The sequence below is a fragment of the Hyla sarda genome, unplaced genomic scaffold, assembly GCF_029499605.1.
Source record: "Hyla sarda isolate aHylSar1 unplaced genomic scaffold, aHylSar1.hap1 scaffold_117, whole genome shotgun sequence".
NCBI lineage: Eukaryota > Metazoa > Chordata > Amphibia > Anura > Hylidae > Hyla > Hyla sarda.
In genome coordinates, this window is record NW_026607792.1 from 553,883 (window position 1) to 566,861 (window position 12,979).

General features: G+C 51.6%; 1 pseudogene; it reads right to left on the reverse strand.

Moving 5' to 3' along the window:
• Positions 1-6,553: 6,553 nt before the first annotated feature.
• On the reverse strand, positions 6,554-6,661 carry LOC130302582 (U2 spliceosomal RNA; annotated as a pseudogene).
• Positions 6,662-12,979: the final 6,318 nt, after the last annotated feature.

Genomic DNA, 12,979 nt, shown 5'->3' on the forward strand with positions numbered 1-12,979 from the left:
TAGATAGATAGATAAATAGAAAGATAGATAGATAGATAGATAGATATGATATAGATAGATAGATAGATATGAGATAGATAGATAGATACATAAATAGATAGATGGATATATATATATATATATATATATATATATATATTCATATATATATATATATACACGAGATAGATATGATATAGATAGATAGATATGAGATAGATAGATAGGAGATAGATGGATAGATAGATAGATAGATAGATGATTGATAGATCAGTGTTTCCCAACTAGGAGGGCCTCCAGCTGTTGCAAAACCACAACTCCCAGTATGCTCATAAAGCCAAAGGAATGCTGGGAGTTGTAGTTTTGCAACAGCTGGAGGCCCCCTGGTTGGGAAACTGATCTATCTATCTTTCTCCTATCTATCTATATCATATAAATGTATCTATATCATATCCATCTATCTATATCATATCCATCTATCTCCTATCTATCTGTCTATATCATATCTATCTATCATCTATCTATCGGTCTATCATCTATCTATCCATCTATTTACTGTATGTATCTTTCTATATATCATCTCTCTATCTATATATCATCTATTTATCTTTCTATCTCTCATATCTATCTAGCTATCTCTCGTCTATCTATCTCTCATCTATCTGAGTTAGATAGATAGATATGAGATAGATAGATGAGAGATAGATAGATATGAGAAAGATAGATAGATGCATAAATAGATGGATATAGATAGATGGATGGATAGATATGAGATAGATAGATAGATAGGAGATTGATAGATAGATATTAGATAGATGCATAAATAGATGGATATAGATAGATGGATGGATAGATATGAGATAGATAGATAGATAGATAGGAGATTGATTGATAGATAGATAGATCAGTGTTCCCCAACATGGGGGCCTCCAGCTGTTGCAAAACTACAACTCCCAGTATGCTCATAAAGCCAAAGCAATGCTGGGAGTTGTAGTTTTGCAACAGCTGGAGGCCCCCTGGTTGGGAAACACTGAACTACCTCCCACTGTCTCCCGAACTACAACTTTCCCCCTCTCCCCCAAGCAAGTTACTTACTTTAAAAGGGCAGCATCAGCAGTGGGCACTGGGCAGGTAAGTCTTCCATACTGGTGGTGTCCGGGCCTGTATACACACAGCAGGCCTGCTCCACAAGGTCCAGCAGCAGCATACAGGGGAGTGAGAGAAGGGGAGGAGCTTCCTGTCTGCTCTTCCCAGTCTGCATAGCGCGGCCCCTGCGTGGTGACAGGGCTGCTGGCTGAAGATTTATTAAATAAAAGGATGCCGGAGTAAATGGCTCCGGGGGGCGGGGGGTGCAGCGGGGGCTCGGGCCCCTTACTGGTGAACTAGCTGTACCCCCCTGAGGGCCATGAGAGCTGCTAGTGACCTACTGCTGCAAGGGGGGGCACAAGGGGGGGGCCAATCATGATGTGGGGGGGCCAATCATGATGTAGGGGGGGCCGTGGCCCCCTCTGCCCCCCCCCCCCTAGAGACGTCACTGGGCCGCCTGCAAGGGGTGGTTGAACGCAGCATCCATCCGGGTGCTGTCAAACTTGCTGTGGTCGGGGAGTATGCGGTGGTATGTGGCCTAATGCTCGCCTCTGGGGCCGGACCTGGAGAGGGCAGCGGGCCCCCTTTCACGCTGGGCCCCTGTTCCTGCTGCACAGTTCGTCTGTTTTCTCTCTGAGGTTTTTTTTTTTGGGGGGGGGGGGCGGGGTTCAGGAGGTCTTTCAGCAGCCCTTTCTCCGATCAGCAGCTGTTTCTATAGCAGGCGACCAGCCCCAGCAGCCCTTTCTCTTAAAGTGGCAGAGGATCAGCAGGGGCTGGTCGGGCGCAGCGCTGGGGCTCGCCACCGGCAGGCAGGATGGAACCGGAACTGCTGTATTAAACTTCAATCCCGGCGGTCTTCCGGAGAGTGAGGAGCAACTTGCGCTAGTCGGGTCCCTGAGCGAGGCCCCCCATTAACGCGAGAACTGAGGCGGTGGCCTATTATGCTAGAGCCACCTCTGCTGTCAGTTGGCCAGCCTGCTGCAGTCAGCCCAGGAAGCCTCATTGCTTCCGGCACGGCCCGTCTTGCGGCCGGCCGTGCGACAACCACTGTCAGGGGCCGGTGCATTGCCGTGGAATGAGATTTGCCATAGAATGAGATGGTCCGCCTCCATCACATCCTATTGGCTCACTCTTGTCACGTGACATATTTAAACGTCACGCATCGATGCGCACAGTAGTGTCAGTTTGGCTATCACAGGGAGAGGATCTCCTCACCCTGTGATAGCTGAAGCTGTACGGAGCTCTCATGGCCTCTGTGGCCCGCCAGAAGTTCACACATGTACGTAGCTCATACGGCTACCTCATATACATTTACTGTTGATCCACAGCGCTGTCATCAGTGTGCGTCCCCGCGAGCGCCCCACGCCCGCAGCTCTACTCCCCGTCCTCCGCCCCCCGCAGCTCTACTCCCTGTCCCGTTAACGCTCAGGGAGCGGGGAACAGAAAGTAGAGAATCAGGCGCAGGTCAAGTAATTCGCGTAGTGCTGCGCATGCGCAGTACTACTTTACCTGCGCCCGATGCTCTATTTTCTGTTCCCCGCTCCCTGAGCGTTAACGGGACGGGGAGTAGAGCTGCGGGGGACGGGGAGTAGAGCTGCGGGCGTGGGGCGCTCGTGGGGACGCACACTGATGACAGCGCCATCGGGCGTAGGAATCCCCATAGCGCTGTGGATCGCTCCCTGAGCGTTCACAGGGGACGGGGAGTAGAGCTGCGGGGGACGGGGTGTAGAGCTGCGTAGGACGGGGAGAAGAGCTGCGGGGGACGGGGAGTAGAGCTGCGGGGGACGGGGAGTAGAGATGCGGGGGACGGGGTGTAGAGATGCGGGGGACGGGGAGAAGAGCTGCGGGGGACGGGGAGTAGAGCTGCGGGGGGCGGGGGACGGGGAGTAGAGATGCAGGGGACGGGGAGTAGAGATGCGGGGGACGGGGTGTAGAGATGCGGGGGACGGGGAGAAGAGCTGCGGGGGACGGGGAGTAGAGCTGCGGGGGGCGGGGAGTACAGCTGCGGGGGACGGGGAGTACAGCTGCGGGGGGTCGGAGGACGGGGAGTAGAGCTGCGGGCGTGGGGCGCTCGCGGGGACGTACACTGATGACAGCGCCATCGGGCATCGGGATCCCGATAGCGCTGTGGATCAACAGTACATGTAATAATAGAGTAAATGTATATGAGCCAGCCGTATGAGCTGCGTACATGTGTGAACTTCTGTCGGCCCACAGAGGCCATGAGAGCTCCGTACAGCTTCAGCTATCACAGGGTGAGGAGATCCTCTCCCTGTGATAGCCAAACTGACACTACTGTGCGCATCGATGCGTGACGTTTAAATATGTCACGTGACAAGAGTGAGCCAATAGGATGTGATGGAGGCGGACCATCTCATTCTATGGCAAATCTCATTCCACGGCAATGCACCGGGCCAAGAAGTCTTCTTTAACATGGTGCGGCCGGTGCATTGCCATAGAATGAGATGGTCCGCCTCCATCACATCCTATTGGCTCACTCTTGTCACATGACATATTTAAACGTCACACATCGATGCGCACAGCAGTGTCAGTTTGGCTATCACAGGGAGAGGATCTCCTCTCCCTGTGATAGCTGAAGCTGCATGGAGCTCTCATGGCCTCTGTGGCCCGACAGAAGTTCACACATTTACGCAGCTCATACGGCTGGCTCATATACATTTACTGTTGATCCACAGCGCTATCGGGATCCCAATGCCCGAAGGCGCTGTCATCAGTGTGCGTCCCCGCTAGCGCCCCACGCCCGCAGCTCTACTCCCCCGTCCCCCTTAGCTCTACTCCCCGTCCCTTTGACGCTCAGGGAGCGGGGAACAGAAAGTAGAGCATCGGGCGCAGGTTAAGTTATTCGCGTAGTGCTGCACATGCGCAGTACTACTTTACCTGCGCCCGATGCTCTACTTTCTGTTCCCCGCTCCCTGAGCGTTAATGGGACGGGGAGTAGAGCTGCGGGCGTGGGGCGCTAGCGGGGACGCACACTGATGACAGCGCCATCGGGCATCGGGATCCCGATAGCGCTGTGGATCAACAGTACATGTAATAATAGAGTAAATGTATATGAGCCAGCCGTATGAGCTGCGTACATGTGTGAACTTCTGTCGGCCTACAGAGGCCATGCGAGCTCCGTACAGCTTCAGCTATCACAGGGTGAGGAGATCCTCTCCCTGTGATAGCCAAACTGACACTACTGTGCGCATCGATGCGTGACGTTTAAATATGTCACGTGACAAGAGTGAGCCAATAGGATGTGATGGAGGCGGACCATCTCATTCTATGGCAAATCTCATTCCACGGCAATGCACCGGGCCAAGAAGTCTTCTTTAACATGGTGCGGCCGGTGCATTGCCATAGAATGAGATGGTCCGCCTCCATCACATCCTATTGGCTCACTCTTGTCACATGACATATTTAAACGTCACACATCGATGCGCACAGCAGTGTCAGTTTGGCTATCACAGGGAGAGGATCTCCTCTCCCTGTGATAGCTGAAGCTGCACGGAGCTCTCATGGCCTCTGTGGCCCGACAGAAGCTCACACATTTACGCAGCTCATACGGCTGGCTCATATACATTTACTGTTGATCCACAGCGCTATCGGGATCCCGAAGGCGCTGTCATCAGTGTGCGTCCCCGCGAGCGCCCCACGCCCGCAGCTCTACTCCCCGTCCCGTTGACGCTCAGGGAGCGGGGAACAGAAAGTAGAGCATCGGGCGCAGGTTAAGTTATTCGCGTAGTGCTGCACATGCGCAGTACTACTTTACCTGCGCCTGATGCTCTACTTTCTGTTCCCCGCTCCCTGAGCGTTAATGGGACGGGGAGTAGAGCTGCGGGCATGGGGCGCTAGCGGGGACGCACACTGATGACAGCGCCATCGGGCATCGGGATCCCGATAGCGCTGTGGATCAACAGTACATGTAATAATAGAGTAAGTGTATATGAGCCAGCCGTATCAGCTGCGTACATGTGTGAACTTCTGTCGGGCCACAGAGGCCATGAGCGCTCCGTGCAGCTTTAGCTATCACAGGGAGAGGAGATCCTCTCCCTGTGATAGCCAAACTGACACTGCTGTGCGCATCGATGCGTGACGTTTAAATATGTCACGTGACAAGAGTGAGCCAATAGGATGTGATGGAGGCGGACCATCTCATTCTATGGCAAATCTCGTTCTACGGCAATGCACCGGCCATTTGGCAGTCAAGGTGATCGGCCCACCGGGGATTTTCCCGGTATCCCAGTCCAGCCTTGACTCTGGCTGGGTGGCAGTCACCCACCAGTACACACAGCAGACCCTAAACCCATATCATTATTGCTAAGCAGGAAGATGGGAGTCCATTTCACTCTGATGGACCATTTTTAAATGCAATCCATAACCTGGCTTTGGCAGGAACCCTTCTTACTCCTCCTACTTGCATTTGATACTGGGTTTAGGATCTGCATAGGAAACACACACAAGCACACACTTACCTTTGTTGCCTTCTGACGCCTCCTTGGCTGTCCCCAAACGGTATAAAACCATAAGCCACGGGAAGTTGTAAGGATAGAGGACATACCTGCATCCTATTGGACTCACTTGTCTTGGTTAAATCCAGCTTATTTGACAACCTATGGTGCTGCTGCTTCTGCTCATGAAAGTGCTGCTTCTGACAAGGCTGTTCTTTGGTGGTCCTAGGCGACATTACAATCTCCATGGTTACATACACATTTGCAACTCCAACAATACACACATATGCATGTATGTATGTATGTATGTATGTGTATCTATCTATCTCTATATATATTTATCTCTCTCTCTCTCTCTGTATATATATATATATATATATATATATATATATATTTCTTTTAAATATATATATAGAGAGAGATAGAGATGGAAATACTTTTTTAAACATGTTTTCACCTTTTTCTACCTTCTTTTTTTTCTTCTCTCCATGTTTTCCTTCTTTCCTCCTTTTTTCCTATGCTGCTGCTTCTTATTTTTCTTCTTTTTCAGACCCTATCATTGCACTATTGCTTATTCAATACCACCAGCAGATGGAGACACTATATTGCAACATTAGTTGTGAGCAGCAGTTTTTACAAACAAATGCCTCATAGCTGATGTCCTATCCATTATTGCAATGGATGGCTGGCTGGCAACATTTGTTTTTATTATTCCAATACCACAGTACCAATGCATGGTCACTCAACAGCAATGACACCCCCATGTCAATTAACAAGATTCAGCTCCCACTACCTGAAAGACAGCTACCTATCATGTCATGTCCAACCTGCACAGGTGTGCAGGTTGCTGAGCTTATTCAATTAAAGAGGACATTCAGCAGCAGCAGCAGTCCTGTGCCTGGTCGCTCTAACAGGGGCCAGACACAAGCGGCACAACCTATTGTCTTTTGCCTGCAGTAAGGGCCCACTGGACTAGCCAGCAAGCAGCTGCAGCAGCAAATAAACAGGTAATCTTTCTTTCCAACACTGAAACCTGGTGGTGCACTTAATATATGCTACCAGATAGGGGACATATCAGATATTAAACTGATAAAAACAGACACCACATTTGATCTCAGCCAAAAAGAAGGACGAGAAGTGATAACTGTCAAAGGGGAGGAACCCCTTCACATGCACCATCACTACTTGTAGGAAGGGAGGCTGGCTGGCAGCCTCCCATACACACCCTGGCTGGGTGGCAGTCACCCACCAGTACACACAGCAGACCCTAAACCCATATCATTATCATTATTGCTAAGCAGGAAGATGGGAGTCCATTTCACTCTGATGGAGCATTTTTAAATGCAATCCATAACCTGGCTTTGGCAGGAACCTTTCTTTCGCCTCCTACTTGCATGTGATACTGGGTTTAGGATCTGCATAGGAAACACACACACACACACACAAGCACACACTTACATGTGTTGCCTGCTGACTCCTCCTTGGCTGTCCCCAAACGGTATAAAACCAACAGCCACGGGAAGCTGTAAGGATAGAGGACATACCTGCATCCTATTGGACTCACTTGTCTTGGTTAAATCCAGCTTATTTGACAACCTATGGTGCTGCTGCTTCTACTCATGGAAGTGCGGCTTCTGACAAGGCTGTTCTTTGGTGGGCCTAGGCGACATCACAATCTCCATGGTTACATACACAACAAAGGTCAGATGTTGTTTACACCTGCCCATGCCAGTGGTATTGAGTAGCATATCCCAGTGCTAAGGGTCCTGGGTGCAACAATCTTTCAATGGGGAATAGCCGAGCTGAGTTTGTCAAGTGCACCCATGTTTGCAACTCCAGCAATACACACATATTGTTACGCCGAGCGCTCCGGGTCCCCGCTCCTCCCCGGAGCGCTCGCAACATCCTCGCAATTGCAGCGCCCCGGTCAGACCTGCTGACCGGGTGCGCTGCGATACCTCTCCCAGCCGGGATGCGATTCGCGATGCGGGAGGCGCCCGCTCGCGATGCGCACCCCGGCTCCCGTACCTGACTCGCTCTCCGTCGGTCTTGTCCCGGCGCGCACGGCCCCGCTCCTTAGGGCGCGCGCGCCGGGTCTCTGCGATTTAAAGGGCCACTGCGCCACTGATTGGCGCAGTTGGCTTAATTAGTGTGTTCACCTGTGCACTCCCTATTTATACCTCACTTCCCCTGCACTCCCTCGCCGGATCTTGTTGCCATTGTGCCAGTGAAAGCGTTTCCTTGTGTGTTCCTAGCCTGTGTTCCAGACCTCCTGCCGTTGCCCCTGACTACGATCCTTGCTGCCTGCCCCGACCTTCTGCTACGTCCGACCTTGCTCTTGTCTACTCCCTTGTACCGCGCCTATCTTCAGCAGTCAGAGAGGTTGAGCCGTTGCTGGTGGATACGACCTGGTTGCTACCGCCGCTGCAAGACCATCCCGCTTTGCGGCGGGCTCTGGTGAATACCAGTAGCAACTTAGAACCGGTCCACCAGCACGGTCCACGCCAATCCCTCTCTGGCACAGAGGATCCACCTCCTGCCAGCCGAATCGTGACAGTAGATCCGGCCATGGATCCCGCTGAAGTTCCACTGCCAGTTGTCGCCGACCTCACCACGGTGGTCGCCCAGCAGTCGCAACAGATAGCGCAACAAGGCCACCAGCTGTCTCAACTGACCGTGATGCTACAGCAGCTACTACCACAGCTTCAGCAATCATCTCCTCCGCCAGCTCCTGCACCTCCTCCGCAGCGAGTGGCCGCTTCCGGCCTACGACTATCCTTGCCGGATAAATTTGATGGGGACTCTAAGTTTTGCCGTGGCTTTCTTTCGCAATGTTCCCTGCACTTGGAGATGATGTCGGACCAGTTTCCTACTGAAAGGTCTAAGGTGGCTTTCGTAGTCAGCCTTCTGTCTGGGAAAGCTCTGTCATGGGCCACACCGCTCTGGGACCGCAATGACCCCGTCACTGCCTCTGTACACTCCTTCTTCACGGAGATTCGAAGTGTCTTTGAGGAACCTGCCCGAGCCTCTTCTGCTGAGACTGCCCTGCTGAACCTGGTCCAGGGTAATTCTTCTGTTGGCGAGTACGCCATCCAATTCCGTACCCTTGCCTCCGAATTATCCTGGAATAATGAGGCCCTCTGCGCGACCTTTAAAAAAGGCCTATCCAGCAACATTAAAGATGTTCTGGCCGCACGAGAAATTCCTGCTAACCTGCATGAACTTATTCATCTGGCCACCCGCATTGACATGCGTTTTTCTGAAAGGCGTCAGGAGCTCCGCCAGGATATGGACTTTGTTCGCACAAGGCGTTTTTTCTCCCCGGCTCCTCTCTCCTCTGGTCCTCTGCAATCCGTTCCTGTGCCTCCCGCCGTGGAGGCTATGCAAGTTGACCGGTCTCGCTTGACACCTCAAGAGAGGACACGACGCCGCATGGAGAATCTGTGCCTGTACTGTGCCGGTACCGAACACTTCCTGAAGGATTGTCCTATCCGTCCTCCCCGCCTGGAAAGACGTACGCTGACTCCGCACAAAGGTGAGACAGTTCTTGATGTCAACTCTGCTTCTCCACGCCTGTGCCTGTGCGGATATCTTCCTGTACCTTCTCCTTCTCTACTATGGCCTTCTTGGATTCCGGATCTGCAGGAAATTTTATTTTGGCCTCTCTCATCAACAGGTTCAACATCCCGGTGACCAGTCTCGCCAGACCCCTCTACATCAATTGTGTTAACAATGAAAGATTGGACTGTACCGTGCGTTACCGCACGGAACCCCTCCTAATGTGCATCGGACCTCATCACGAAAAAATTTAGTTTTTGGTCCTCTCCAATTGCACTTCCGAAATTCTTCTTGGATTACTTTGGCTTCAACGCCATTCCCCAACCCTTGATTGGTCCACAGGAGAAATCAAGAGCTGGGGTACTTCTTGTTTCAAAGACTGTCTTAAACCGGTTCCCAGTACTCCCTGCCGTGACCCTGTGGTTCCCCCTGTAACCGGTCTTCCTAAGGCTTATATGGACTATGCTGACGTGTTTTGCAAAAAGCAAGCTGAGACTTTACCTCCTCACAGGCCTTATGACTGTCCTATTGACCTCCTCCCGGGTACTACTCCACCCCGGGGCAGAATTTATCCTCTGTCCGCTCCAGAGACTCTTGCTATGTCTGAATACATCCAGGAAAATTTAAAAAAGGGGTTTATCCGCAAATCCTCCTCTCCTGCCGGAGCTGGATTTTTTTTTTGTGTCCAAAAAAGATGGCTCCCTACGTCCTTGCATTGATTACCGCGGACTTAATAAAATCACGGTAAAGAACCGCTACCCCCTACCTCTTATCTCAGAACTCTTTGATCGCCTTCAAGGTGCCCACATCTTTACCAAACTGGACTTAAGAGGTGCTTATAATCTCATCCGCATCAGGGAGGGGGACGAATGGAAGACTGCATTTAACACCAGAGATGGACACTTTGAGTATCTGGTCATGCCCTTTGGCCTGTGCAATGCCCCTGCCGTCTTCCAAGACTTTGTTAATGAAATTTTTCGTGATCTCTTATATTCCTGTGTTGTTGTTTATCTGGACGATATTCTGATTTTTTCTGCCAACTTAGAAGAACACCGCCAGCATGTCCGCATGGTTCTTCAGAGACTTCAAGACAATCAACTTTATGCCAAAATGGAGAAATGTCTGTTTGAATGTCAATCTCTTCCTTTCCTAGGATACTTGGTCTCTGGCCAGGGATTACAAATGGACCCAGATAAACTCTCTGCCGTCTTAGATTGGCCATGCCCCTCCGGACTCCGTGCTATCCAACGTTTTTTGGGGTTCGCCAATTATTACAGACAATTTATTCCACACTTTTCCACTATTGTGGCTCCTATCGTGGCTTTAACCAAGAAAAATGCCAATCCCAAGTCCTGGTCTCCCCAAGCGGAAGACGCATTTAAACGGCTCAAGTCTGCCTTTTCTTCTGCTCCCGTGCTCTCCAGACCTGACCCATCTAAACCCTTCCTATTGGAGGTAGATGCCTCCTCAGTGGGAGCTGGAGCGGTCCTTCTACAAAAAAATTCTTCCGGGCATGCTGTTACTTGTGGTTTTTTTTCTAGGACCTTCTCTCCGGCGGAGAGAAACTACTCCATCGGGGATCGAGAACTACTGGCCATTAAATTGGCGCTTGAGGAATGGAGGCATCTGCTGGAGGGATCAAAATTTCCAGTTATCATTTACACCGATCACAAGAATCTCTCCTATCTCCAGTCTGCCCAACGGCTGAACCCTCACCAGGCCAGGTGGTCGTTGTTCTTTGCCCGTTTTAACTTTGAAATTCATTTTCGCCCTGCCGACAAGAACATTAGGGCCGATGCCCTCTCTCGTTCCTCGGATGCCTCGGAAGTAGAGGTCTCTCCGCAACACATCATTCCTCCTGACTGTCTGATCTCCACTTCTCCAGCCTCCATCAGGCAAACTCCTCCAGGGAAGACCTTAGTTTCTCCACGCCAACGTCTCGGGATTCTCAAATGGGGACACTCCTCCCACCTCGCAGGCCATGCGGGCATCAAAAAGTCCTTGCAACTCATCTCTCGTTTCTATTGGTGGCCGACTCTGGAGACGGATGTTGTTGATTTTGTGCGGGCCTGTACTGTCTGTGCCCGGGATAAGACTCCTCGCCAGAAGCCTGCTGGTCTCCTTCATCCTCTGCCTGTCCCCGAACAGCCTTGGTCACTGATTGGTATGGACTTTATTACAGACTTACCCCCATCCCGTGGCAACACTGTTGTTTGGGTGGTCGTTGATCGATTTTCCAAGATGGCACATTTTATTCCTCTTCCTGGTCTTCCTTCAGCGCCTCAGTTGGCAAAAAAATTTTTGTACACATTTTTCGTCTTCACGGTTTGCCCACGCAGATCGTCTCGGATAGAGGCGTCCAATTCGTGTCTAAATTCTGGAGGGCCCTCTGTAAACAGCTCAAGATTAAATTAAACTTCTCTTCTTCTTATCATCCCCAATCCAATGGGCAAGTAGAAAGAATTAACCAGGTCCTGGGTGACTATTTACGGCATTTTGTTTCCTCCCGCCAGGATGACTGGGCAGACCTTCTACCATGGGCCGAATTCTCATACAACTTCAGAGTCTCTGAATCTTCTGCTAAGTCCCCATTTTTTGTGGTGTACGGCCGTCACCCTCTTCCCCCCCTCCCTACTCCCTTGCCCTCTGGTTTGCCCGCTGTGGATGAAGTGACTCGTGATCTTTCCACCATATGGAAAGAGACCCAAAATTCTCTTTTACAGGCTTCATTCCGCATGAAAAGGTTTGCCGATAAGTAAAGAAGAACTCCCCCCATTTTTGCTCCCGGAGACAAGGTATGGCTCTCCGCTAAATATGTCCGCTTTCGTGTCCCCAGTTACAAACTGGGACCACGCTATCTTGGTCCTTTCAAAGTCTTGTGCCAGATTAATCCTGTCTCTTACAAACTCCTTCTTCCTCCTTCTCTTCGTATTCCCAATGCCTTCCATGTCTCTCTCCTTAAACCACTCATCATCAACCGTTTCTCTCCCAAACTTGTTTCTCCCACTCCTGTTTCCGGTTCTTCTGATGTCTTCTCCGTGAAGGAGATACTGGCCTCCAAGACGGTCAGAGGGAAAAAAAGTTTTTGGGTGGATTGGGAAGGCTGTGGTCCAGAAGAGAGATCCTGGGAACCTGAGGACAACATCCTAGACAAAAGTATGGTCCTCAGGTTCTCAGGCTCCAAGAAGAGGGGGAGACCCAAGGGGGGGTACTGTTACGCCGAGCGCTCCGGGTCCCCGCTCCTCCCCGGAGCGCTCGCAACATCCTCGCAATTGCAGCGCCCCGGTCAGACCTGCTGACCGGGTGTGCTGCGATACCTCTCCCAGCCGGGATGCGATTCGCGATGCGGGAGGCGCCCGCTCGCGATGCGCACCCCGGCTCCCGTACCTGATTCGCTCTCCGTCGGTCTTGTCCCGGCGCGCGCGGCCCCGCTCCTTAGGGCGCGCGTGCGCCGGGTCTCTGCGATTTAAAGGGCCACTGCGCCACTGATTGGCGCAGTTGGCTTAATTAGTGTGTTCACCTGTGCACTCCCTATTTATACCTCACTTCCCCTGCACTCCCTCGCCGGATCTTGTTGCCTTTGTGCCAGTGAAAGCGTTTCCTTGTGTGTTCCTAGCCTGTGTTCCAGACCTCCTGCCGTTGCCCCTGACTACGATCCTTGCTGCCTGCCCCGACCTTCTGCTACGTCCGACCTTGCTCTTGTCTACTCCCTTGTACCGCGCCTATCTTCAGCAGTCAGAGAGGTTGAGCCGTTGCTGGTGGATACGACCTGGTTGCTACCGCCGCTGCAAGACCATCCCGCTTTGCGGCGGGCTCTGGTGAATACCAGTAGCAACTTAGAACCGGTCCACCAGCACGGTCCACGCCAATCCCTCTCTGGCACAGAGGATCCACCTCCTGCC